The sequence below is a fragment of the Ceratotherium simum genome, chromosome 16 (assembly GCF_057802395.1).
Source record: "Ceratotherium simum simum isolate JZ-2026a chromosome 16, ASM5780239v1, whole genome shotgun sequence".
NCBI classification, from domain to species: Eukaryota; Metazoa; Chordata; class Mammalia; order Perissodactyla; family Rhinocerotidae; genus Ceratotherium; species Ceratotherium simum.
The window spans coordinates 46,045,431-46,069,636 of NC_141915.1; the positions used below are offsets into that span (position 1 = coordinate 46,045,431).

General features: G+C 41.0%; 1 protein-coding gene across 4 annotated transcripts in view; it reads right to left on the minus strand.

Moving 5' to 3' along the window:
• The window catches only part of MARCHF10 (membrane associated ring-CH-type finger 10), a 180,580-nt gene that overhangs the window by 121,005 nt on the left and 35,369 nt on the right, over positions 1–24,206 (minus strand). Inside the window, exon 1 of one of the 4 annotated variants that reach the window (XM_087441363.1) lies at positions 7,675–8,759. The exons of the other annotated variants lie outside the window; for them this stretch is intronic. The gene's annotated coding sequence lies outside the window, so the exon portion shown is untranslated. Of the gene's footprint in view, positions 1–7,674; positions 8,760–24,206 lie in introns of those variants that run through there. 4 annotated transcript variants of the gene reach the window in all.

Below are 24,206 nucleotides of genomic sequence, written 5' to 3' on the forward strand. Positions count from 1 at the left end.
AGTTACAATGTCTCTGACCCCCGCCCCCCCATTCCTCTGCACTTGGGCAGCCTTGGGACCAGATCTTCCAGTGTGGGCACCACCAACCTCCAGCATTGTCTCCTCTGAAAAGCCCCTTGTCCCAAGTCAGTCTGACTTCATGGACATGAGTCTCAAGGGATGCTGTAATGGTTATCACTACAGGCATGTTGCATTTCTCCTAACCGAGGAAAGTCATGAGTAAATAGAAGTTCTGTAAATCAAGTCAATGTTTCTAGTAACCTCTATGACCATTTCAGAGATGCTTCATCTTCATTTCTGACTGGCAGCACTTCTTACCTAATCTATCCCATAACATTTCTGTAAAGGAAGGGAATGAGCTGTAAATAAACTCTTAAATGCACCATGGGAGCACACTGCTTATAGAAATCCTTCTCTTAAAAAACAATCATTTTTCTCTGTTCCTTCCTATTGCCCTAGCAGCAGTGGGTTCCCCCAGAAGCAGACCATGAGATAAGGGTTTAAGTGCAAATAGTTTATTAGGGAAGTAATGCCAGGAAACACCAGTACGGGAGTGGGAAGTGATCCAAGGAAGGAAAGGAAGTCAATAAAAGATATGTCATGGAGCAGGTTAGTACTGTAGGCAGGTGGGGCTCAGTCCTGCTGGGGATCTCTGGGAGACAGTTTAGAAGACACACCTCAGATTTATACCACCTGAGGGGGAGGGAGCTGGGGTATAAATACCTCAGTCATTGGTTGAGGGCTGCTTCCAGGGAGGGGCTTGGGGTTAATTTCCCGGCACTTCTACCTTCTAAGTGGGCAGGGGCTACCGAAATCCAAGAAAGCTCTTGGACTGTAAGTGCTGGAGGTTGGAAGCCAAGCCAAATGTAAATGGATGAAATGTAAATGCCTATGGGCAGGACACCAACACATCTGCGACATTTAGCTTCTCAGAGTATATGTAAGGAAGTAGAATCTCCATTGCTCCTGAGAGTCACTAAAACAACTACTCTTTATTGGTAAGTGTCTTCTATATGCACTTTCTGCAAATCAAAAAAGGATTTTTAGAGACTTATTAGGAACGTGAAGTATTTCCTTAAATATTTTCTTTATGCAGAATACTAAGAAATGGAACCAGTGGCTACAACCAATAGATTAATATCAAGCCTTTTCAAAATGCTCTCATCCATCATTTTCAGTAGATGGAGGATATAGAAGCAAATATATACAGCCTTTATTCTCAAGCTGGTCTTGAATATACCATCAGTGGATTTCCATGATTAGCAGATGCTTGCCCCTTAGATGTTTTTTGAAAGTGCCTGCATAGACCTGGGTACCTCATGGGCCACAGTATGAGGTAGGCAGACCATCTGTAACTTGCCCAAGTGGGTAGTGGCCAGAGGTATGTGACACTGTCCTTTGTTGCTAGATACCAGCTCCAAACACTGAAAACTAAAAAGTATGATTAAACCCAGGCATCTTAATTCCCACAATATCTCGTGGAGGTCCTGAAACCTCTTGTCCCCGTGAGTCCTGCTGCTCTCTTTATCCCTAATGGCACTTTGGCAGCTGAACCAATCGTGTCCCAGTTGGTTTCCTATTGTTCTGAGGGTTGATGAGTCAAAGTTCCTAACACAGTCACAGAGGGATCTTGGTGATGAGGAGAATTAAGCTTGTGGAGTCTCTATTGTACACAGATGCTACAAAAGAGTGAAGTTGAACTTCCCTTGAGAGACACGTTGATGGCTTGGCATCTTGGCAAAATGGAATCCAGAACAGTTCTATATCAAGTTTGCCTAAGTGGCAGCCTGTTTCTGTATCAGATCTATTGACCATTTCTACTTTGACTCCTAATTCTAGTCCCTGATACATAATTTGTGATGTTTTAGAGCTAGAAAAGACTTTCAAGATCATCTAGTCAACCTGTCTATTTTACTGATAAGGAGTCTAACAGCTAGTGAAGAGCTGGGCCAAGGGGAAGGAGCCCATCTTTTCCCACTTGGCTGTGAAGCTAATAAGTTAAAATAGCAGAATTTCTCACTGGATTCAGTAGAAGTAAATGTTCAGTTCCACAGTTTTTTAAATTCCTGCTCAAAATAGTGCAAGGCACGGTGGGGATTTGAAGAACAAGACATGGTGCCCTCATGGCTCTTAGCAGATGTGGACACAATCTAGCAGAAGAGTTGACAAACTGAGGCACTCACCCTGGACCTGGTGTTCTGATGAGCCTACTGCTACCAGCAAGGAATCTAGCCTTCCAAATCTGTGCTAGGACAGGGGACTCTAGGGGGTGGCAGAAGAGACAGGAGCTGACATCCATGTATAGTTAGGATAAGGGAGGAAACTCCCCACCCCTCAGCCCCCTTCTGTCTTGACCAAGATGACTGTGAGGGTTGGGGCTGGTTGCCTGGCAAGATGCCCTGCTTCCAACCACCTACAGTCACTTCCTGACTGTACAGCCTTGGGCAGGTACTTAATCTTTCTAAGATCCAATTTCTTCATTTCTGAAATGCTATCAATAACAGCACTCAATCACTCTTTACTATTATTGTCATTGCTCTTTTCCTCAGTTGCTGCCTTCTGTCCCAGCCCCACAATACAGCCCCATTTCTCCATCTCTTCTGTAGAGTTTTCCAACTATCACTTTTCCCACCAACTCACCTCTCACTAACACTTTCTCCCACTGTTCTCTTACACTGTCTGCTTAAGCTCTTTGTTCCTTGCTTCCCTGTTCTCTGCCTCTCCTATTTCCACTCTCCTCTCCCTGGTCTTTATTCCTTCTTACACTTCTAATTCACTCACCATCCTCCATTCTATTTCCTCTATTTTCTTACCATTTATGCTCTTCATTCCAACTCCCCAATTCCCTTCACCTACCCTAACTCTGTTCCCACTCTACCAGGTTCTCTTTTCCTTCTCTGCTACCATTTTCCTCCTCCTATTTATCTATCATCTCCTCTTCTCTCTTTAGCTTCCCCTAGCTGCCCTTTCCTAGGCCCACTTGCTCTCCCCTCTCTCATCTCCCATGCCCAGTTAGGAGCTCCATCCCCACCCTAATCTCTCTCACTCACAGTTTGGATCCAGAAAGCTCACTTGGCTACTGTGGTAGGCAGCCCCTGAGATGGCCCCCAATGGTCCATACCTCCTGATATCCATGCCCTCATGGAATCCCCTCCCTTTCAGTATGGGCTGGACCTAGTAACTCAATTCTAGTGAATAAGTTATGACAAAAATGACGGGATATCACTTCTGAGCTTAGGTTAAAAACATGTGGCTTCCATCTCAGGCTCTCTTTGGCTATGAGGAAGCCAGCTGCCATATTGTAAACTGCCCTACTGGGAGGCCCATGTAGCAAGGAATTGAAGTCTCCAGCCAACAGCCAGTGAAGACCTGAGGTCTGCCAACAACAATGTGAGTGATCCTCCCCTAGTTGAGCCTCGAGACAACTGCAGCCCATGAGAGATCCCAGGTTTGAGGCACCCAGCTAAGATGCTCTTGGATTCCTGATCCACAGAAACTGTATGATAATAAGTGTTATTTTAAGTTGCTAAATTTTGGGGTAATTTGTTCTGCAGCAATGTTAAAAATGCAGAGTTGGCCTTTACAGGCCACCATTCAGAAATGTTTGTCTTCTATGACCTTGAGCAAATCACTGCCACTCTTTGGGCCTCAGTCTCCTCATCTGTGACACTGGGGGGTTAGAGTCTAGTGTCCCAAGTCTCCTGTCCCTGAGGATATAGTCTGTGAGGTTATAACAAGCCTATCTGTTCTACCGTTTAGCCTAGAAAGCCCAGTTAAACCTGCACATCTCTGTATGTTAAGCTCCACATCTTTATATTTGCCTCACATTTTTCACTCCTATTATCTGAAGTCTGTTTCTAATTTCTGACAGAATTGCAGTGGCCTATTGTGTGCCTTGCTCTGCATGACATGCCAATTTCATTTTGGAGTCACGGCTATTGTCTTTTTCTCTGCTAATCTCTCTTGCTTTGCAAAATTCCAATAGAATGTGTGAACATAGAGAATTGCCCTTGTGCCTGATCTTGGCACTGTGTGGCCCCAAAACAGGGGTGGATGATAGACAGACAGACAGCCTGTCTGCCACCCGAGGCATCTTTTCTTGCTTAAAAATTTGCTATCCAGATTGCAGACTCGCTTCCAACTCGAGCAAAGACTGGAACATATTAAATAAAAGCAGAGCTGAAATTGGATGGAATGTCTCAGCCACTTAGATTCAGACCTCTCTTTCAAGGGGAGCACGTGGGAAAGGGGCTGAGATCTGCCTGCATGGATAATGTAGGGGAAGAAGGCTTCCATACCTTTCTCATACCATTCAAGCCTTAAGCAGGGGCCACATATTTTTTCTTAAGCAGGGCCTGTAACCTAGGATCCATCACTTATATATGGTGTCCATGGCAACCAGGCAATGGTATGGGATCCCTTCTCACTGGGGAATTCCTTTTATGGCTCATTTCCGAAACCAGCATGGCCAGTACAGGAGTCTGCAGTTTCCCAGTTGCTTAGCAACCAGCTCCTATGCTCTAGTCACTAGAAAAAGCAGACAGTTTTTTTTTAAAAAGTGTTTGTCGTCAGAATCATATGTTACAGTCTCTCTACTTTGTCTCTTTAGAAAAAAATAATTAATGTGTGATAAGGATGCAGGAAAGGGCAACTGCTCCCTGTTGTTAATGTCTCCACTGCTCCTGGCGGGCTGTTGCAGGCAGGGGGAGGGAGGAAAATGTTAGCATGCTCTCGGCTGGTAATTAAGCAGCCCGAGCCATCTGCACGTTGAAAGCTCTACATTTTTCATGTCTCGTGGGGGCATCAAGTAAGTACAGGGCCAGCAATCTGTGTGCTGTGTTCCCACCCCCCAGACCAGAAAAGCCAGACTCCAACCACAGGTGTCACTGGACTACCTCTCTGGGGCTTACATTCCGGGGGTGGGGGGGGGGGGTAGTGGCGCGGGAGTTGGTTGTTGGGGTTTTGGTAGAAAGGCAAGGAGACCATGCAGCCCCCTTGAGCTACAGCGATGGTTCTCAACCAGGGCTGATTTTGCCCCCGGGTGACATTTGGCAGGGTCTACAGACATTTTTGGTTATCATACCTGGTGGGGGAGAGGGAGGTCACTGATATCTAGTGAGGAGCGACCAGGGATGTTGCTAAACATCCTACAATGCAAAGGACAGCCCTCAACAACAAAGAAGTATCCTGCCCATAATGTCAAAATACTGAGGTTGAGACACCCTGAGTTAGAGGAATCAGAATATCCATCTGTCTTATTAAAAACCAGCACTGTAGCTGACTAGGCAAAATGTTGAGGGGCCGGCCCCGTGGCACAAGCTGTTAAGTGTGCACGCTCCGCTGCGGCGGCCTGGGGTTCACCGGTTCGGATCCCGGGTGCGCACCGAGGCACTGCTTGTCAAGCCATGCTGTGGCAGCGTCCCATATAAAGTAGAGGAAGATGGGCATGGATGTTAGCGCAGGGCCAGTCTTCCTCAGCAAAAAAAGAGGAGGGTTGGCAGATGTTAGCTCAGGGCGGATCTTCCTCAAAAAAAAACAAAAAAGAAAGAAAGAAAGAAAAATGTTGACAAGGTAAGGGGTGGGGCTGATACAAATACCTTCAACAGACACAATTCCAACCAGACTTTCTGTATGGCACGGAACTCCTCCGCCCCCGCCAGAAGTGGACTTAGCAAAAGTGTAGAGCAGAGAGCCCTCTGAAGTTTGTGGCAATGGAGGTAACCCCTGAGGTTGCTTTCCTATAAGGAAAGAGAGCAGGGATGGAATGTCTCTCCCTCTTCCAGGGAGGCAGCTCTGGCATGAGATTTGGTTTCACTGCTGGGTCTATTTCCTGTGCACTGTGGACTCTTAGGTACTTTACATAATTGCTCTGAGACTCCATTTTCTCAACTCAAAAATGGAAATTAAAATGGGTGTCGTGAGGGGCCAGCCCCGTGGCTTAGCGGTTAAGTGCGCGCGTTCAGCTGCTGGCGGCCCGGGTTTGGATCCCAGGCGCGCACTGACACACCACTTCTCCAGCCATGCTGAGGCCACGTCCCACATACAGCAACTAGAAGGATGTGCAACTATGACATACAACTATCTACTGGGGCTTTGGGGGAAAAATAAATAAATAAATGAATTTATTAAAAAAAACAAAAAATAAATAAATAAATAAAATGGGTGTCGTGAGAGTTCCATGGGAGAACACATGAAATGCCTGACCCCTCTTAGGTCTCCCAGTCCCCTTCTTGTCTCAGCCCCAGGACCCTAATTTTCCCCTCTCTCCAGCTGGGTACTTTGAACTTTAGAGGAATATGAACAAATGCACTGGTCCTGCAATGATAGAGGTCATTTTATTTAGCAATGAGCAAAGGACAAAAGCACCATTTTTGAAATTTTAGCTGGTAGTTTCAGACTAAATTTAGGCATGAAGGACAGAAAAACATAGAAATGGGTGAGATGAGAGGCAGTATTGCCATTAAGAATACACCTGGGCTTCAAGTCCCAGCTCCTCTCTTTACTGGCTATGTGACCTTGAGTAATTATTTAACCTCTCTGAGCAGTTTCTCATCTAGGTAATGGGGATAATTATTATTCTTGTGGCATCGTAAGAATTAAAGATAATGTATATACAAGTACTTAGCCATATGCTTAATATAAGGTAGGCACCTGATAATATGACAGTACACACATTCACATAGGCAATCTTACTTTATTTTTTTTTAAGTAAGATTGGCATAACCCAAGATCTTTTCCACTGAGGCTGAGGCTGTGTGTTAGGAAGACACAGTTGGCCTCCCAGTTATCTCATCTACAACAATCAGATTTCCCTCAGTAACCTATAATAGTTCTAGCGGTCACAATGTTATGTAAGCTGTTTTGAAGCTATTTCTATTTTCAGCCTATGCTACCTCTTGGAGGGTAATGAGTTCCATACATTTAGTAACCACTTTTTATTCGCTTGAAATCCTGAGAATATCTCAGGATACCTCCTACTTCTATTAAGTGGGTTTTGGTCAGGTCAATGTTCACATCATCCATGCCTTTCATGATTTTCTAGACTGTAGCATATCCCATCAGCTTCCAGCCTCCACCCTGGCCTTATACAGAAGCCCCTCCAGTCCCTTGATAGCTTGAAATTTCTTTCTTGAAATACATCAACCAGAACTGCACATTCCTTACAAAGGTAAGGTAATATTTTCTTTGTGTTTTTGTTCCTTATTCTTTCTAACAATTTCCAAAAATTGGTAGGCCTTTTGGGACCTCAGTCTTTGCTGCACCCTCTTGTAATGAATCCCAAGTCTTTTTTCTGGGTCATAACAGCTGGTTCATAATGGCAACATCTCATCTTCTCCAGTTTGTACTTTTCCTCCCTGTCATGCTCTTATTCCCAGCAAAGTTTATCTGCCAAGGTTTTGCCCACTCACCCAGCCTCATTTAATCACACCACAGTTGGCTTCTTGTTGAACACCCAACAGAGCCTGGTGATCTCTAAAAACTTAGAGATTTCACTCCCCCTTCTAGACTGTTCTGTGATCCCACCTAATTTTGCCAAATCGACTGAAGCTTCTTGGGAGTGTGGCTCTAAACATGTCACTGCTAAGATTTTTCCCCTCCACAGGGGATAATTAAATGATGTTAAATTTAGAGGCTGCTTGCTCATCCCTCCCAAACAGAATTATGGAACCTCACCTGGAAGCCACTGCAACCGGGAAAGGTGGCAGAAGGGTGTTTATTGGGCATGCAGAGCCCAGCTCCCCAGAATGTAGCACATAAGTGCCTCATCTCTGAACAAGTGGCAGGAGCCAGAACCACAGTCACCCAGAGCTGTGAGAAGCTGGAGACAGGACATCTCGAAGTTTACCAGGAGGACCAGAAGCACTCAAAGTATGTGGAGGTCAGAGCAGTGGCAAAGAAAGAGTCCAGGAGGTCTGGAGAGGGGTCAAGGGGCATCAGGCAGCCGAGGGCAGGGCAGGCAGCATGTCTGGGATCCGGGATGACAGATGGGAGATTCAAAACAGGACACCATTAGAGCCCTGAAACAAGGCAAGGTTTTATCAGGGCAGGAACTGAGCTCCAGGAGAGAGAGCAGTGCAACTGGGCCTGGCTGAAAAAGGTCGGCAGATCCTTATAACAATGAAGTGGAGGGGGAAACAGGGAAGGAGGGGGGTTGATGCCCTCTTTGGGGCAAATAATTTTCTCCCTCTTCCTGCAACACTAGTGCAGGTTCCTAGATCAGCCAGTTGGTCAATTAGCGGGTAATGCTGAATGTGTCATCTGTGGGTATCACACCACTATATGGCCGTTACCTTCATAAAGCTCCCGCAGAACACTAGTCTCCCGAGGAGCTCCAAGAAAAACACATGTGTGATCACTAAGTTTGGAGTTTTTGCAAACTACAGCTCCCTCGTGGAAATTCCTGCTGTACATTAGCATTTTAAAAGCTCAGAAAACTCCGGTATAGAAATCTGTTTAGTTTTAATTCAATGTTTCTCCAACATAGTTGGAGATCCTTTTTTATGTAAAAACTATGACCATCCTGTGGACACACCTTGAGAGACATTGTTCTAGAACATTCCTAATCTGGCGTTCCCAGGCCCTTCACAACCTGGGCCTGCCCTTGTTTCCCAACTTTCCCTTCCTTTATTTTCCTACATTCCAGCCATGCTGAACTCCTCCCTCATACGTGCCCGTTTCACATTTCCTTTTTTCTTGTTACAGCAAGTGATTCATCATCTGCCCAAAATGGAAAAAAAGCTGAGCTTTCCTCACTTCACCCCCACCCCCCATTTCTATCTATCCTTTAAGACTCACCTCAGAAGGGACATTTGATTCATCTCTGCCCCAGCCTTCCTGTTACTATAGATAATCCGTTCTCTCCTCTCATCCCTTATGTCACACTATGGATTACTTTTAGGGCACTTAGCACTTTTTGTGTATGGCCATTTATGCCTTTCTTATTAGGAGACAGAATCCATGTCTGATTCATTTTCATATCCCCGCCCCAGAACACAGCATGTCTGTAGGATTGTTAGAAGGAACAGAAAGTATGATGCTATGACCTCCAAGGCTGAAGGAAGTTTCTCAACATTCAGGCCACAGATGGCAAATATCTGGCTCACCTGCTGCCAACCCATACTCTCACCTGTGGCAAACAGACTCATCAATCACAATGTGATTCCCCTGGGGCCCAGAATGCTTCTCAACACAGTGCTCCCAACAGTTATAATCAATGTGTTAGGGTTGGCACAACAGAGGAAATCTAATTGTCATTCCTGATTTGGACTTTTCCATGAAGTGAAAGTTAAGAGAATTTAGCAAGCTGAATATTGGAGCTGTTAATACTTCAGATCAGGGACTGTCCATAACAGAAAAGAGCGATTAGCAAAACTATTCATTATACTTTCATGTTCATGTCTAGTCTCAAGGCTGATTATTTGTATAATTAACATGTTACCAAATGCAAATAATTGATGAGCCTGATTTCTTGGAATGAAACATGAGTCGTGTTAAATGTAAATAGCTGTGAATTACTAACAGCTTTTCTTTACTTAGGCTTTGTAATAGGGCAACACCTGTAAGTTAAAGAAACAATGTAAGTATAATCCCATTTATGTTTTTTTTTTTTTTTTGTGAGGAGGACCAGCCCTGAGCTAACATCCAATGCCAATCCTCCTCTTTTTTTTTTTTTGCTAAGGAAGACTGGCTCTGGGCTAACATCCGTGCCCATCTTCCTCTACTTTATATGGGATGCCGCCACAGCATGGCTTAACAAGCAGTGCGTGGGTGCGCGCCTGGGATCGAACCCAGCGAATTCCGGGCCGTCGCAGCGGAGCACGCGCACTTAACCTCTTGCGCCACAGGGCCGGCCCCCCATTTATGTTTAAAAAAAAAAAAAACCAACAAAATAAGATAATATGGAGTGTTTTTTTGTGTGTGTGTGAGGAGGACCAGCCCTGAGCTGACATCCAATACCAATCCTCCTCGTTTTTGCTGAGGAAGACTGGCCCTGGGCTAACATTCGTGCCCATCTTCCTCTACTTTATATGGGACGCCGCCACAGCATGGCTTAACAAGCAGTGCGTCGGTGCGCGCCGGGATCTGAACCATCGAACCCTGGGCAACCGCAGCAGAACTCGCACACTTAACTGCTTGCGCCACTGGGCCGGCCCCTAATATGGAGTGTTTTTAAATGCATAGAAAAAGCACAGGTTTTAATTCTCACTCAATCACTTTCTAGTTGTGTGATCTTGGGCAAATTACTTAATCTCAATTTAGTCATGTTACTTATAAATCTCAGTTTCTGCCCTTATAAAATGGGTGAAATAGCAGCCCCTAGGTCACAGGGTTTTTATGAGAATTAAATGAGTGTTAACTCATTTGTAAAGAGTACACAATAAGTATTAGCCATTGTTTTCATTATATTGCATTATTTTCATTATATTATATATTCACTTTTATATTGCTTAGATTTTTTACATTCAGTATATAAGAACCATTAGAGGGAAAGGGAATATATACAGATGTGCCTGCTGTAACACCATCTCTGTGTTCCTGAAAAGCTCCCAAGGTTTACAAAATAGCCCACTGAAAATAACTGGGCTACTGGGAAAAAAAATAGGTTTGGGGCAGACCACTCAGAATCTATGCAACTTTGTAACATTGTTTTGCACTAACAAAAACAATGTCAAGGGCCAGCCTGGGTGGCCTAGTGGATAAGTTCAGCATATTTGGCTTCGGCAGCCCAGGTTTTGTTCCTGGGTGTGGACCTACACCACTAGCCTGTAGTGGCCATGCTGTGTGGCAGCTCACATACAAAAAGAGGAAGATTGAGAGCAGACGTTAGCTCAGGGTGAATCTTCCTCATCAAAACAAAAACAAAAACAAAAACAATGTCAAAACTAACAAAATATTAGCTGCCCCGCTAAACCTCAACTTGCACAAACATATGCATGCTGCATCCCAGCCTTGAACCCTGGGGCTTCTGGTGCTTCTTTTGAGATAAAAATGCTGGAGGGCATTCATTCCTAATAGGGACCGGTTTCATCAAAATTAAATATTTGATTTAAGGAGTAGTGTTCTTCATTAATTTGTCCTTCTCGTTTAATGGGAAATCATCCTCACATCTTCTTCATCTGCACCCTCAGTTTCTCCAGAAAGCTTGACATGAGGATAACACAGTGATTCCTAAAGTCACTAAATCAGTCACTTTCTGCAGCTAAATAAGGCAGCTCTGTGTATTCTCAGCTTTTCCTTAACGCTTTCATAGAGTGGTCTTATTAAAGAGGTAGTTACTGTGAGAAAGCTTGCCTTTGATTGCTTCAAAACATTAACATGCTAGAAAAAAATTGCATAGGAACCAACATGACTTCCATGTTATACCAATTCCCCATTTGCCTATGGCATGTGAGGTCATTCACATTTAAGCAGAATAGTTCATATTGAATATCTTTTACAAGTGGTAGGAGCTAAATATAAACCTTGTGATTTAATCTGCACATTTATCTAATGTGGTAGGTATTCTTAACTCTGAGGCTCAGGGACATTGAATAACTTGCCTGAGATCACAAGTTTTTAAGTAGATAAGCCGGGATTCCTAGCTGGAGTCCAAATGACTCTAAAACTCATGTCTTTGAGACCATACTACCCCCTTAAGAGTGAATGGAGGCAGGAAAGAAGACAGACATCTCTGGCTGTGTTGATGAGTGAAAACCTTATTCCTAACCACAAGTTACTAACATTTTATCTCATTTAATCCTCACAACAACCCTGCTACTTAGGTATTCTTACCACCACTTTATAGATGAGCAAACTGAGGCTCAGAGGAGTATGATTGGCTGTAGTGGAGCCAGGATTCAAAACTAGGCCTACCCAGTTCCTAAACTGGGGTGTTTCTCCCACATCCTATTTATGTTTATGTCTTTGTGTTTAAAGACACCATTCCCTGAACACCTTGGTGAGTCTGCCTGCTAGCTTTCAAAAAAGCTAAATGAGCTGGACACCCTCATTCCCCTATTCTCTCATGTGGTGAATTCCACTGTGCTTGTGTGCACACACACAACTAGCAATCCTCACAGGTACAGGTTATCAAGCATATTTTATAGCACAGCTATGTACCTAAAGTAATAGGCTTTTTTTTCTTGCAGTCTTTTTGAATTTTTACTTTTTGCAATTTAAATTTGCCTTTGAAACATCCCAGAAGAGAATTTGTAACTAGAAAAATATTACCTACTTTGGATCCATGAAAAGGAGTTTATTAGGTGTACTACCATTTATTGATTCTGTTAATGTATTTTTGACTTTGTAATTATTAAAAAATAACCAAAAAGGAAATATTAGTTTATTTTTAAAAGAGTGACAGTGTATTTGATCATTACCAAATTATAATTATAAAATTTCTTTGCTGTGATAATGCTATTCTTCATATGGAAATGTGATATCAATCTACCGATTAGACAACTAAATGAAATTAGGAAAACAGTGCATGAACAAAATGAGATGTTCAAAGAAATAGAAACCATCAAAAAAAAAAAAAATCCTAGAGCTGAAAAATACAACAATGGAACAATTCAATAAAGAGCTTTGAAAGCAGACTTGGCCAGGCAGGAGAAAGTATCAGTGACCTAGAAGACAGGACATTTGAAATTATCCAGTCAGAGGAGCAAAAAGAAAAAAGAATGAAAAAGAGTGAAGAAAGCCTAAGAGACTTATGGGACACAATCAGAAGAAACGATATCCACATTATAAGAATTCCAGAAGGAGAAGAGAAAGAGAAAGGGACAGAAAGTATATTTAAAGCAATAGTGGCTGAAAACTTGCCATACCTGGGGACAGAAATGGACATCTAGATCCATGAGGCCCAAAGGACCCCAAGTAGGTTGAGCCAGAAGAGGGTTACAGTGAGACACATTATAATTAAATTGTCAAAGACAAAGAATTTTGAAATTAGCAAGAGAGAAGTTACATACAAGTGTTCCCTCATAAGTCTATGGGCACACTTCTCAATAGTGACTTTTTAGGCCAGGAGAGAATGAGAGGATATATTCAAAATATTGAAAGAAAAAAACTGTTAACAAAGAATTCTATACCCAGCAAAGCTGTCTTTCAGAAATGAAGGCAGGGAGGAAGTCAAGATGGAGGCGTAGGCAGACTCTGAACTCACCTCCTCCCGCGGACACAGCCAATTTACAACTACTAGTGGAAAAATTACCCCTGAGACAGAACTGAAAACTGGATAAGAGGAACTCCTGCAACAACGGACAGTTCTAATTGAGGTGGAAGAGGCAGAAACTCCCTTCTGGAGAGGAGAAACGCCACCTTCACAAGCCGCAGTGCTTGACGGCTGCCCAGGAGCAGTGCACAGGTACGCAGCCTCCCTGGAGGCGCAGGGCCCTGAGCTGGGGAGCGCCCCTGCTGTGGGCATTTTGTGGACCCAGCACAATCGAGACGAGTGGCATAATATCTGACTTTACCTGCTACTAAAACATTGGGGAGTACCCCCAGAATAGCTGGTTCACAAAGAAATTAAAACTGGCTCTTAAAGGGCCCATGCGCACACTCACCCATTTCAGAAAGCAACCTAAAATCACCAGAAAGAAAGGTGCACAGTGCTGTGGTGAAAAGAGACTCACCTAATAGGCCCTGAGTGCATCTCGGTGAGGGGTGAGACCTCTCCAGGGACTGGGACATTGGTGGTGGCCATTGTTGTGGCCTGGTGTGGGCGTGATGACACAGATGCCATTGGAGTTCTCCCTGGGGCCTGCTAGCCCAGGGTCTGCCCCACCCGCTAGAGCACCGATTTAATCCAGCTCAGCCAGGGCAGGCAGCCCACCCTAGAGACTGGCCCCACCCAACAACACGCCCTCAGGCAACTTGTGGGCCTGCATAGATTGGTGACTGGATTCTCTGCAGCCTGGCAACTGAGCTGACTTCAGCAGGGCAGGACGTGCACAAGGAGTGGGTGGAGAGTGTGGGGCGGTGGTGAAGTGTGGGGCTCCCGCCATGGAGAGACTGGGTCTGCTTCGGGAGGTGGGGGCATGCACACGGGGCTGGACTGTGTTGACTGTGTGTGTGGACCTGTGGGTGGCAGGGCTTGTCAGCTGCAGAAGACTTGTGCTTCTCAAAGACCCACATAGGGGGTTTGCCCCACCTTCCAAAGCCTGAAACAATTGGGTGCTCCTGTGCCTGAGGCCAGCCCCACCCAGCTGCAATCCTCAGAGAGCTGACAAGAGACCCAAAGGCTGGAGGCTTATAGCAATTGTAAGGCCCTGAGCCTAACAACCTGCCACGCTGGGGGCCTACTCACTTAAAAGGAATACTGCAACACAAATGTGGTATTAGAACTTGCAGCCAACTGTGCTGGGGCTCCCCACACCTGATAAAGAGACTGAAGGGCCCACAACAACTACAAGCAGCTGAGCATTACAACAGCTGGCCAGGAGCATAACTCGGCCTCCCTGGGCGCCTACAGGGAGAGCAAACAGGCCACAACAGAAGGACACACATAGCCCACATAGGGGTCACCCCTGGAACATTGAGAACTGAGGGAAGCACACTGCAGGCCTCCTAAGGCATCACTTACATAAGGTCACCTATCCAAGAGCAGGAGACGTAGCTGACCTACCTAATATGTAGACACAAGCACAGGGAAACAGGCAAAATGAGGAGGCAAAGGAATACATTCCAAGTAAGGGAACAGGACAAAACCCCAGAAAAGGAACTAAGTGAAACAGAAATGAGCAACCTACCTGACAGAGAGTAAAAACAAAGAGTGTTAAGGACGCTCACTGATCTGGGGAGAAGAATAGATGAACTCAGTGAGAATGTCAACAAAGAAATGGAAGCTATAAAAAGAACCAATCAGAAATGAAGAATACAATACTGGAAATGAAAAATTCACTAGAGGGACTCAAAAGCAGAGTAGAGGATACAGAAGAACGGATCTGTGAGCTGGACGAAAGACTAGAAGAAATTACCCAAGCTGAACAGGTAAAAGAGAAAAGAATTAAAAAGAGTGAGGACAGTCTAAGGGACCTCTGGGACAACATCAAGCGCACTAACATCCGTGTTATAGGTGTCCCGGAAGGAGAAGAGCGAGAAAAAGGGGCAGAGAATCTATTTCAAGAAATAATAGATGAAAACTTCCCTAACCTAAGGAAGGAAACAGACATCCAGGTACAGGAAGCACAGAGAGCCCCAAACAAGATAAACCCAAAGAGGCCCACACCAAGACACATCATAATCAAAATGTCCAGAATTAAAGATAAAGAGAGAATCCTAAAAGCCACAAGAGAAAGTCAAGTTACATACAAAGGAAACCCCATAAGGCTATCAGCTGACTTCTCAGCAGAAACCTTACAGGCTAGAAGAGAGTGGCATGATATATTTAAAGTGCTAAAAGGAAAAAACTTACAGCCAAGAATATTCTACCCAGCAAGGTTATCATTCAAAATGGAAGGCCGATCAAAAATTTCCCAGACAAGCAAAAATTAAAGGAGTTCGTCAACAAGAAACCAGTGCTATAAGAAATGTTAAAGGGACTGATTTAAGGGGAAAAGAGAAGACCACAAATAGGAAACATTATCTATTTCCATGATAAGAATGTAATGGATACAAATGCACAAAAAAGAGGTTAGATATGATATCGAAAACATAAAAGGAGAGAGGAGGGGAGTTAAAGAGTAGAGCTTTCAGACAGAGGTCAAACTAAAGAGACTATCAATTCTGTATAGAAGAAGAAAGGAACAGAGAAGGACTCACTTAGAAAAAAAAGTTAAAAAATGGCAGTAAGTACATACTTATCAATAGCTACTTTAAACGTCAATGGACTAAATGCTCCAATTAAAAGGCATAGGGTGGCTGATTGGATAAAAAAACAAGACCCATATATATGCTGCATACAAGAGACACACTTCAGACCTAAAGACACTCACAAACTGAAAGTGAAGGGATGGAAAAAGATACTCCACGCAAATGGCAATGAAAAGAAAGCTGGGGTAGCAGTACTATTATCAAACAAAATAGACTTTAAAACAAAAACTAAAAGGAGACAAAGAAGGGCATTACATAATGATCAAGGGAACAATCCAACAAGAGGCTATAACACTTGTAAATATCTATGCACCCAGTGTAGGTGCACCTAAATATATAAAGCAATTATTAACAGACATAAAAACAGAAATAGACAGTAACACAATAATAGTAGGAGACTTTAACACTCCACTTACACCAATGGATAGATCATCCAAACAGAAGATCAATAAGGAAACATTGGCCTTAAATGACACACTAGAACAGATGGACCTAGTAGATATATACAGAGCATTCCATCCAAAAACCGAAGAATACACGTTCTTTTCAAATGCACATGGAACATTATCCAAGATTGATCACATATTTGGCCACAAAACAAGTCTCCATAAATTTAAGAAGATTGAAATAATACCAAGTATCTTTTCTGACCACAACGGTATGAAACTAGAAATCAACTATAGGAAGAAAATCAGAAAACCCACAAATACGTGGAGATTAAACAAAATGCTACTGAACAACGACTGGGTCAATGAAGAAATCAAAGAAGAAATCAAAAAATACCTGGAGACAAATGAAAATGAAAATACGACATGCCAGAATTTATGGGATACAGCAAAAGCGGTTCTAAGAGGGAAGTTTATAACAATACAGGCCTATCTCAATAAACAAGAAAAATCTCAAACAAACAATCTAACAATGCACCTAAAGGAACTGGAAAAAGAAGAAGAAACAAAGCCCAAAATCAGTAGAAGAAGGGAAATCATAAAAATCAGAGCAGAAATAAATGAAATAGAGACCCAAAAAACAATAGAAAAAATTAATAAAACCAAGAGCTGGTTCCTTGAAAAGATCAACAAAATTGACAAACCTTTAGCTAGACTCACCAAGAAAAAAAGAGAGAAGGCACAAATAAGTAAAATCAGAAATGAAAGAGGAGAAATTAAGACAGACACCTCAGAAATACAAAAGATTATAAGAGAATACTATGAAAAGCTATATGCCAACAAATTCGACAATCTGGAAAAAATGGATAAATTCTTAGAATCATACAACCTTCCAAAACTGGATCAAGAAGAAGTAGAGAATTTGAATAGACCAATCACCAGTAAGAAGATCGAAACAGTTATCACAAACCTCCCCAAAAATAAAAGTCCAGGACCAGAAGGCTTCCCTGGTGAATTCTACCAAACATTCAAAGAAGACTTAATACCTATGCTTCTCAAACTCTTCCAAAAAATTGAGGAGGGTGGGAAGCTCCCTAACTCATTCTACGAAGCCAACATTACCCTGATACCAAAACCAGACAAGGACAACACAAAAAAGAAAATTACAGGCCAATATCACTGATGAACATCGATGCAAAAATCCTCAACAAAATACTAGCACATCGCATACAACAATACGTTAAAAAGATTATACACCATGATCAAGTGGGATTTATTCCAGGTATGCAGGGATGGTTTAACATTCGCAAATCAATCAACGTGATACACCACATTAATAAAATGAAGAATAAAAATCACATGATCATCTCAATAGATGCAGAGAAAACATTTGACAAGATACAGCATCCATTTATGATAAAAACTCTGAATAAAATGGGTATAGAAGGAAAGTACCTCAACATAATAAAGACCATATATGACAACCCCACAGCTAATATCATCCTCAATGGTGAAAAACTGAAAGCTATCCCTCTAAGAGCAGGAACTAGACAAGGATGCCCACTGTCACCACTCCTATTTAACATAGTACTAGAAGTCCTAGCCAGAGCAATCAGGCAAGAGAAAGAAATAAAAGGGATCCAAATTGGAAAGGAAGAAGTGAAACTGTCACTATTTGCAGATGACATCATTTTATATATAGAAAATCCTAAAGAATCCACCAGAAAACTTTTAGAAGTGATAAACGAATATGGTAAAGTTGCAGGATACAAAATCAACAAACAAAAATCAGTAGCATTTCTATACACTAACAATGAAGTAGCAGAAAGAGAAATTAAGAATATCATCCCATTTACAATTGCAACAAAAAGAATAAAATACCTAGGAATAAACTTAACCAAAGAGGTGAAAGATCTGTACACCGAAAACTATAAAACATTGCTGAAAGAAATTGAAGAAGACACAAAGAAATGGAAAGATATTCCATGCTTGTGGATTGGAAGAATTAACATAGTTAAGATGTCCATACTTCCTAAAGCCATCTATAGTTTCAATGCAATCCCTATCAAAGTTCCAACAACATTTTTCACAGAAATAGAACAAAGAATCCTAAAATTTATATGGAACAACAAAAGACCCCAAATAGCTAAAGGAATCCTGAGAAAAAAGAACAAAGCTGGAGGTATCAGACTCCCTGATTTCAAAATATACTACAAAGCTATAGTAACCTAAACAGCATGGTACTAGCACAAAAACAGACACACAGATCAATGGAATAGAATCGAAAGCCCAGAAATAAACCCACACATCTATGGACAGCTAATCTTTGACAAAGGAGCCAAGAACATACAATGGGGAAAAGAAAGTCTCTTCAATAAATGGTGTTGGGAAAACTGGATAGCCACATGCAAAAAAATGAAAGTAGACCCTTACCTTACACCATACACAAAAATTAACTCCAAATGGATTAAGGACTTGAATGTAAGACCTGAAACTATGAAACTTCTAGAAGAAAACATAGGCAGTACGCTCTTCGACATCGGTCTTAGCAACATATTTTCAAGCACCATGTCTGACCGGGCAAGAGAAACAATAGAAAAAATCAACAAATGGGACTACATCAAACTAAAAAGCTTCTGCACAGCAAAGGAAACCATCAACAAAACGAAAAGTCAGCCTAACAATTGGGAGAAGATATTGGCAAACCATACATCTGATAAGGGGTTAATCTCCAAAATATATAAAGAACTCATGCATCTCAACAACAAAAAAACTACCAACCCAATTAAAAAATGGGCAAAAGACCTGAACAGACATTTCTCCAAAGAAATTATACCGATGGCCAACAGACACATGAAAAGATGTTCAAAATCGTTAACTATCAGGGAAATGCAAATCAAAACTACAATGAGATATCAGCTCACGCCTGTCAGAATGGCTATAATTAACAAGACAGGAAACAACATGTGTTGGAGAGGATGTGGAGAGAAGGGAACTCTCATACACTGCTGGTGGGAGTGCAAACTGGTGCAGCCACTATGGAAAACAGTATGGAGATTCCTCAAAAAATCAAGGATAGAACTACCATATGATCCAGCGATTCCACTGCTGGGTATTTATCCAAAAAACTTGAAAACACCAATTTGTAAAGGTACATGCACCCCTGTGTTCATTGCAGTGTTATTCACAATAGCCAAGACATGAAAGCAACCTAAGTGCCCATCAAGGGATGAATGGATAAAGAAGATGTGGTATATATACACAATGGAATACTACTCAGCCATAAGAAACAATGGAATCCAGCCATTTGTGACAACATGGATGGACATTGAGGGTATTATGCAAAGCGGAATAAGTCAGAGGGAGAAGGTCAAATACCGTATTATTTCCTTCATTAAGTAGTAGATAATAACAACAATAAACAAACACATAGGGACAGAGATTGGATTGGTGGTTACCAGAGGGGAAGGGGGGAGGGAGGAGGGCGAAAGGGATAATTCGGCACGTGTGTGGTGATGGGTTGTAATTAGTATTTGGGTGGTGAACATGATGTAATAAGTATAATGATGTACACCTGAAATTTATACAATGTTATAAACCAATGTTACTGCAATAAATAAAAAATTAAAAAAAAAAAAAGAAATGAAGGCAGAATAAAGACTTCCCTGAACAAACAAAAGCTGAGGGAGTTCATCATCACTAGATCAACCTTACAAAAATGCTAAAGGGAGTTTTTTGAGTGGAAGTAAAAAGATGCTAATTAACATCATAAAAACATAAGAAGGTAATGTAAAACTCACCAGTAATGGTCAATATATAGTTAAAGTTAGATTCTGTAATATAGTAATCATGGTGTGTAATTTACTTACAACTCTAGTTTATAAGTTAAAACAAATGTACTAAAAATAACCATAACTACAACAATCTGCTGGTTACACAGTATAAAAAATATGTAAACCGTAACATCAATAACCTAAAATGTGAGGGGGAGAAGTAAAAGTGCAAAATTTAAGACTGCTATCGAAGTTAAGTTGTTATTTCAAAATAGGGTGTTATAATTTTAAGATATTTTATGTAAGCCTCATGGTAACCACAAGGGGAAAACCTGTAGTAATTACACAAAAGAACATAAGTCAAAGCATACTGATACCAAGACATCAAAACACAAAATGGACAGCAGGATAAGAAACAAGGAACAATGTATCTACAATGGCCAGAAAACAATTAACAAAATGGCAATAGTAAATCTTGACCCATTAATAATGACTTTAATGTAAATGGATTTAATTCTCCAAACAAAAGACATAGAATGGCTGACTATATTTAAAAAACAAGATTCAACAATATGCTGCCTACAAGAGACTCACTTTAGCCTTAAAGACAGAGCGAAGGGATGAAAAAAAGATATTTCAAGCAAATGGTAACCAAAAAAAAAAAAAAAAAAACCAAAACATAAAAAGGGTGGCTATACTTATATAAGACAAAATAGAATTTAAAAATGGTAAAAAAAAAAAAAAAAAACCACAAAGAAGGTCATTATATAATGATATAGGGATCAATCCATCAAGAAGATATAACAACTGTAAATATTTATGCACCCAATATTGAAGCACCTAAATATACATAAAGCAAAAACTAACAGAACTAAAAGGAGAAATAAACAGCAATACAATAATAGCTGGGGACTTGAATACCCCACTCTCAATAATGGATAGATCATCCACACAGAGAATCAATATGGAGACAATAGATTTGAACAACACTGTAGACCAAAAGGACCTATACAAAACACTCTGATAACAGCAGAATACATGTTCTTCTCAAGCACATGTGGAAGATTTTCTATGATAGATCATATATTGTCACAAAACAAGTCTTAAATTAAAAAAGATTGAAATCGTACCAAGTATCTTCTCCAACCACAATGGTACAAAACTAGAAATTGAATAACAGGAGGAAAAACTGAAAAACTCACAAATACATGCAAATTAAACAACACTCTCCTGAACAACCAATGGATGAAAGAAGAAATTAAAGGGAAAATAAAGTATCTTGAGAAAAACCAAAAATGGAAACACAACATACCAAAACTTATGGGATGCAGCAAAAGCAGTTCTAAGAGGAAAGTTCATAGCAATAAATGCATACTTTAAGAAACAAGAAAGATCTCAAATAATCAACCTAACTCTGCACCTTAGGGAACTAGAAAAAGAAGAATAAACTGAGCCCAAAGTTAGTAGAAGGAAGGAAATAATAAAGATTAGAGCATAAATAAATGAAATAGAGAACAGGAAAACAATAGAAAAGATTAACAAAACTAAGAGATGATTTGGTTCTTTGAAAAGAAGAAATTGACAAAACCTTTAGCTAGAATAACCAAGAAAAAAAGAGGACGAAAATAAACAAAATTATAATTAAAAAAGGAGACATTACAACTCATACTGCAGAAATACAAAGGATCATAAAAGGCATTGTTACAAACAACTATACACCAACAAACTGGGCAACCTAGAAGAAACGGGAAAATTCTTAGAAACATACAACCTACCAAGACCGAATCAGGAAGAAATAGAAAATCTGAACAAACCAATTATCATTAAGGAGATTAAATCAGTAATCAAAAGTGTCCCAATCAAGAAAAGCCCAAGGGCTGCCCCGTGGTGTAGCGGTTAAGTGTGCATGCTCCGCCGCTGGCGGCCTGGATTCAGATCCCAGGCATGCACTGACACACCGCTTGTCAGGCCATGCTGTGGCAGAGTCCCACATAAAGTAGAGGAAGATGGGCACGGATGTTAGCTCAGGGCCAGTCTTCCTCGGCAAAAAGAGGAGGATTGGCATGGATGTTAGCTCAGGGCTGATCTTCCCCACAAAAAAAAAAAAAAAAAAGAAAAGCCCAGGACCAGATGGCTTCACTGGTGAATTTTACCAAACATTTAAAGAAGAATTGGGCCAGCCCCGTGGCTTAGCGGTTAAGTGCGCGCGCTCTGCTGCTGGCGGCCTGGGTTCGGATCCCTGGCGCACACCGATGCACCGCTTCTCCGGCCATGCTGAGGCCATGTCCCACATACAGCAACTATAAGGATGTGCATCTATGACATACAACTATCTACTGGGGCTTTGGGGGGAAAAAAAGGAAAGGGAAGGGAAGGGAGGGAGGAAGGAAGAAGAATTAATGCCAATCCTTCTCAAACTCTGCCAAAAATTGAAGAGGAAGGAATACTCCCAAACTTATTTTATGAGACCAGCATTACCCTGATACCAAAACCAGAAAAGGACACTATAAGAAATGAAAACTACAGGCCAAAATCCCTGATGAATATAAATGAAAAAATTCTCAATAAAATACTAGCAAACCAAATTCAGTACCATATTAAACAGAGCATTCACCAAGATCAAGTGGGATTCATCCCTGGGATGCAAGGATGGTTCAACATATGCAAATCAATCACTGTGATATATCACATTAGAATGAAAGAGAAAAATATTATCATCTCAATATACGCAGAGAAAACATTTGATAAAATTCAACATTCATTCATAATAAAAACTCTTAACAAATTAGGTATAAAAGGAATGTATCTCAACATAATAAAGGCTATATACGACAAGCTTGCAGTTAACATCATACTCAGTGGTGAAAAGTTGAAAGCTTTTCCTCTAAGATCAGGAACAAGACAAGGGTGCCCACTCTCACCACTCCTATTCAACATAGTACTGGAAGTCCTAGCCAGAGCAATTAGCCAGGAAAAAGTAATAAAAGGCATCTGAATTGGAAAAGAAGAAGTAAAATTGTTTCTATTGGCAGATAACATGATATTATATCGAAAGTCCTAAAAACTCCACCAAAAAAAATGTTAGATCTAATCAACAAATTCAGTAAAGTTGTAGGATATAAAATTAACATACAAAAATCAGTTGCACTTCTATATACTAACAACAAGTTATCTGAAAAAGAAAAAGAAAACAATCCCATTTACAATAGCATCAAAACCAATAAAATACATAGGAATAAATTTAATCAAGGAGGTAAAAGATTTCTACATTGACAAATTACAAGACATTGATGAAAGAAGTTGAAGAAGACACAAATAAATACAAAGGTATCACATGTTCATGGATTGGAAGGATATTGTTAAAATGTCCATACTACCCAAAACCGTCTATAGGTTAAATGTAATCCCTATTAAGATTCCAGCAACATTTTTTTGCAGAAGTTAGAAAAAAGCAATCGTAAAATTTATATGGAACCACAAAAGACTCTGAATAGCTAAGGCAATCCTGAGAAAGAAGAACAAAGCAGGAGGCATTACACTTTCTGATTTCAAGCTACATTATAAAGCTATAGTAATCAAACAATATGGTATTGACATAGAAACAGACACATAGACCAACGAAACAGAATTGAGAGCCCAGAAATAAACGCATGCATGTATAGTCAACTAATATTTGACAAAGGAGCCAAGAATATTCAATGGAGAAAATAAAATCTCTTCAATAAATCGTGCTGGGAAAATTGGATATTCACATGTAAAAGAATGAAACTAGACCCCATCTTAGACTACTCACAAATATTAACTTGAAATGGATTAATGACTTAAATGTAAGACCAAAAACCATAAAACTCCTAGAAGAAAACATAGGAAAAAAGCTACGTGACATGCGTCTTGGCAATAATTTTTTGGATATGACACCTAAAGCACAAGCAACAAAATCAAAGAAAAACTTGAAGGACTACTTCAAACTAAAAAGCTTCTGCACAGCAAAAGAAACCATCAACAAAGCAAAAAGATAACCTACGGAATGGGAAAAGATATTTGCAAACGTTGTAGCTGATAAGGGGTTAATATCCAAAATATATAAAGAACTCACACAACTCAATAGCAAGAAAACAATCCAATTAAAGAATACACATTTTTCCAAAGAAGATATATGAATGGCCAACAGATACATGAAAAAGTGCTCAACATCACTAATCATGAGATATCACCTCATGCCTGTTAGAATAGCTATCCTCAAAGATATAAGAGA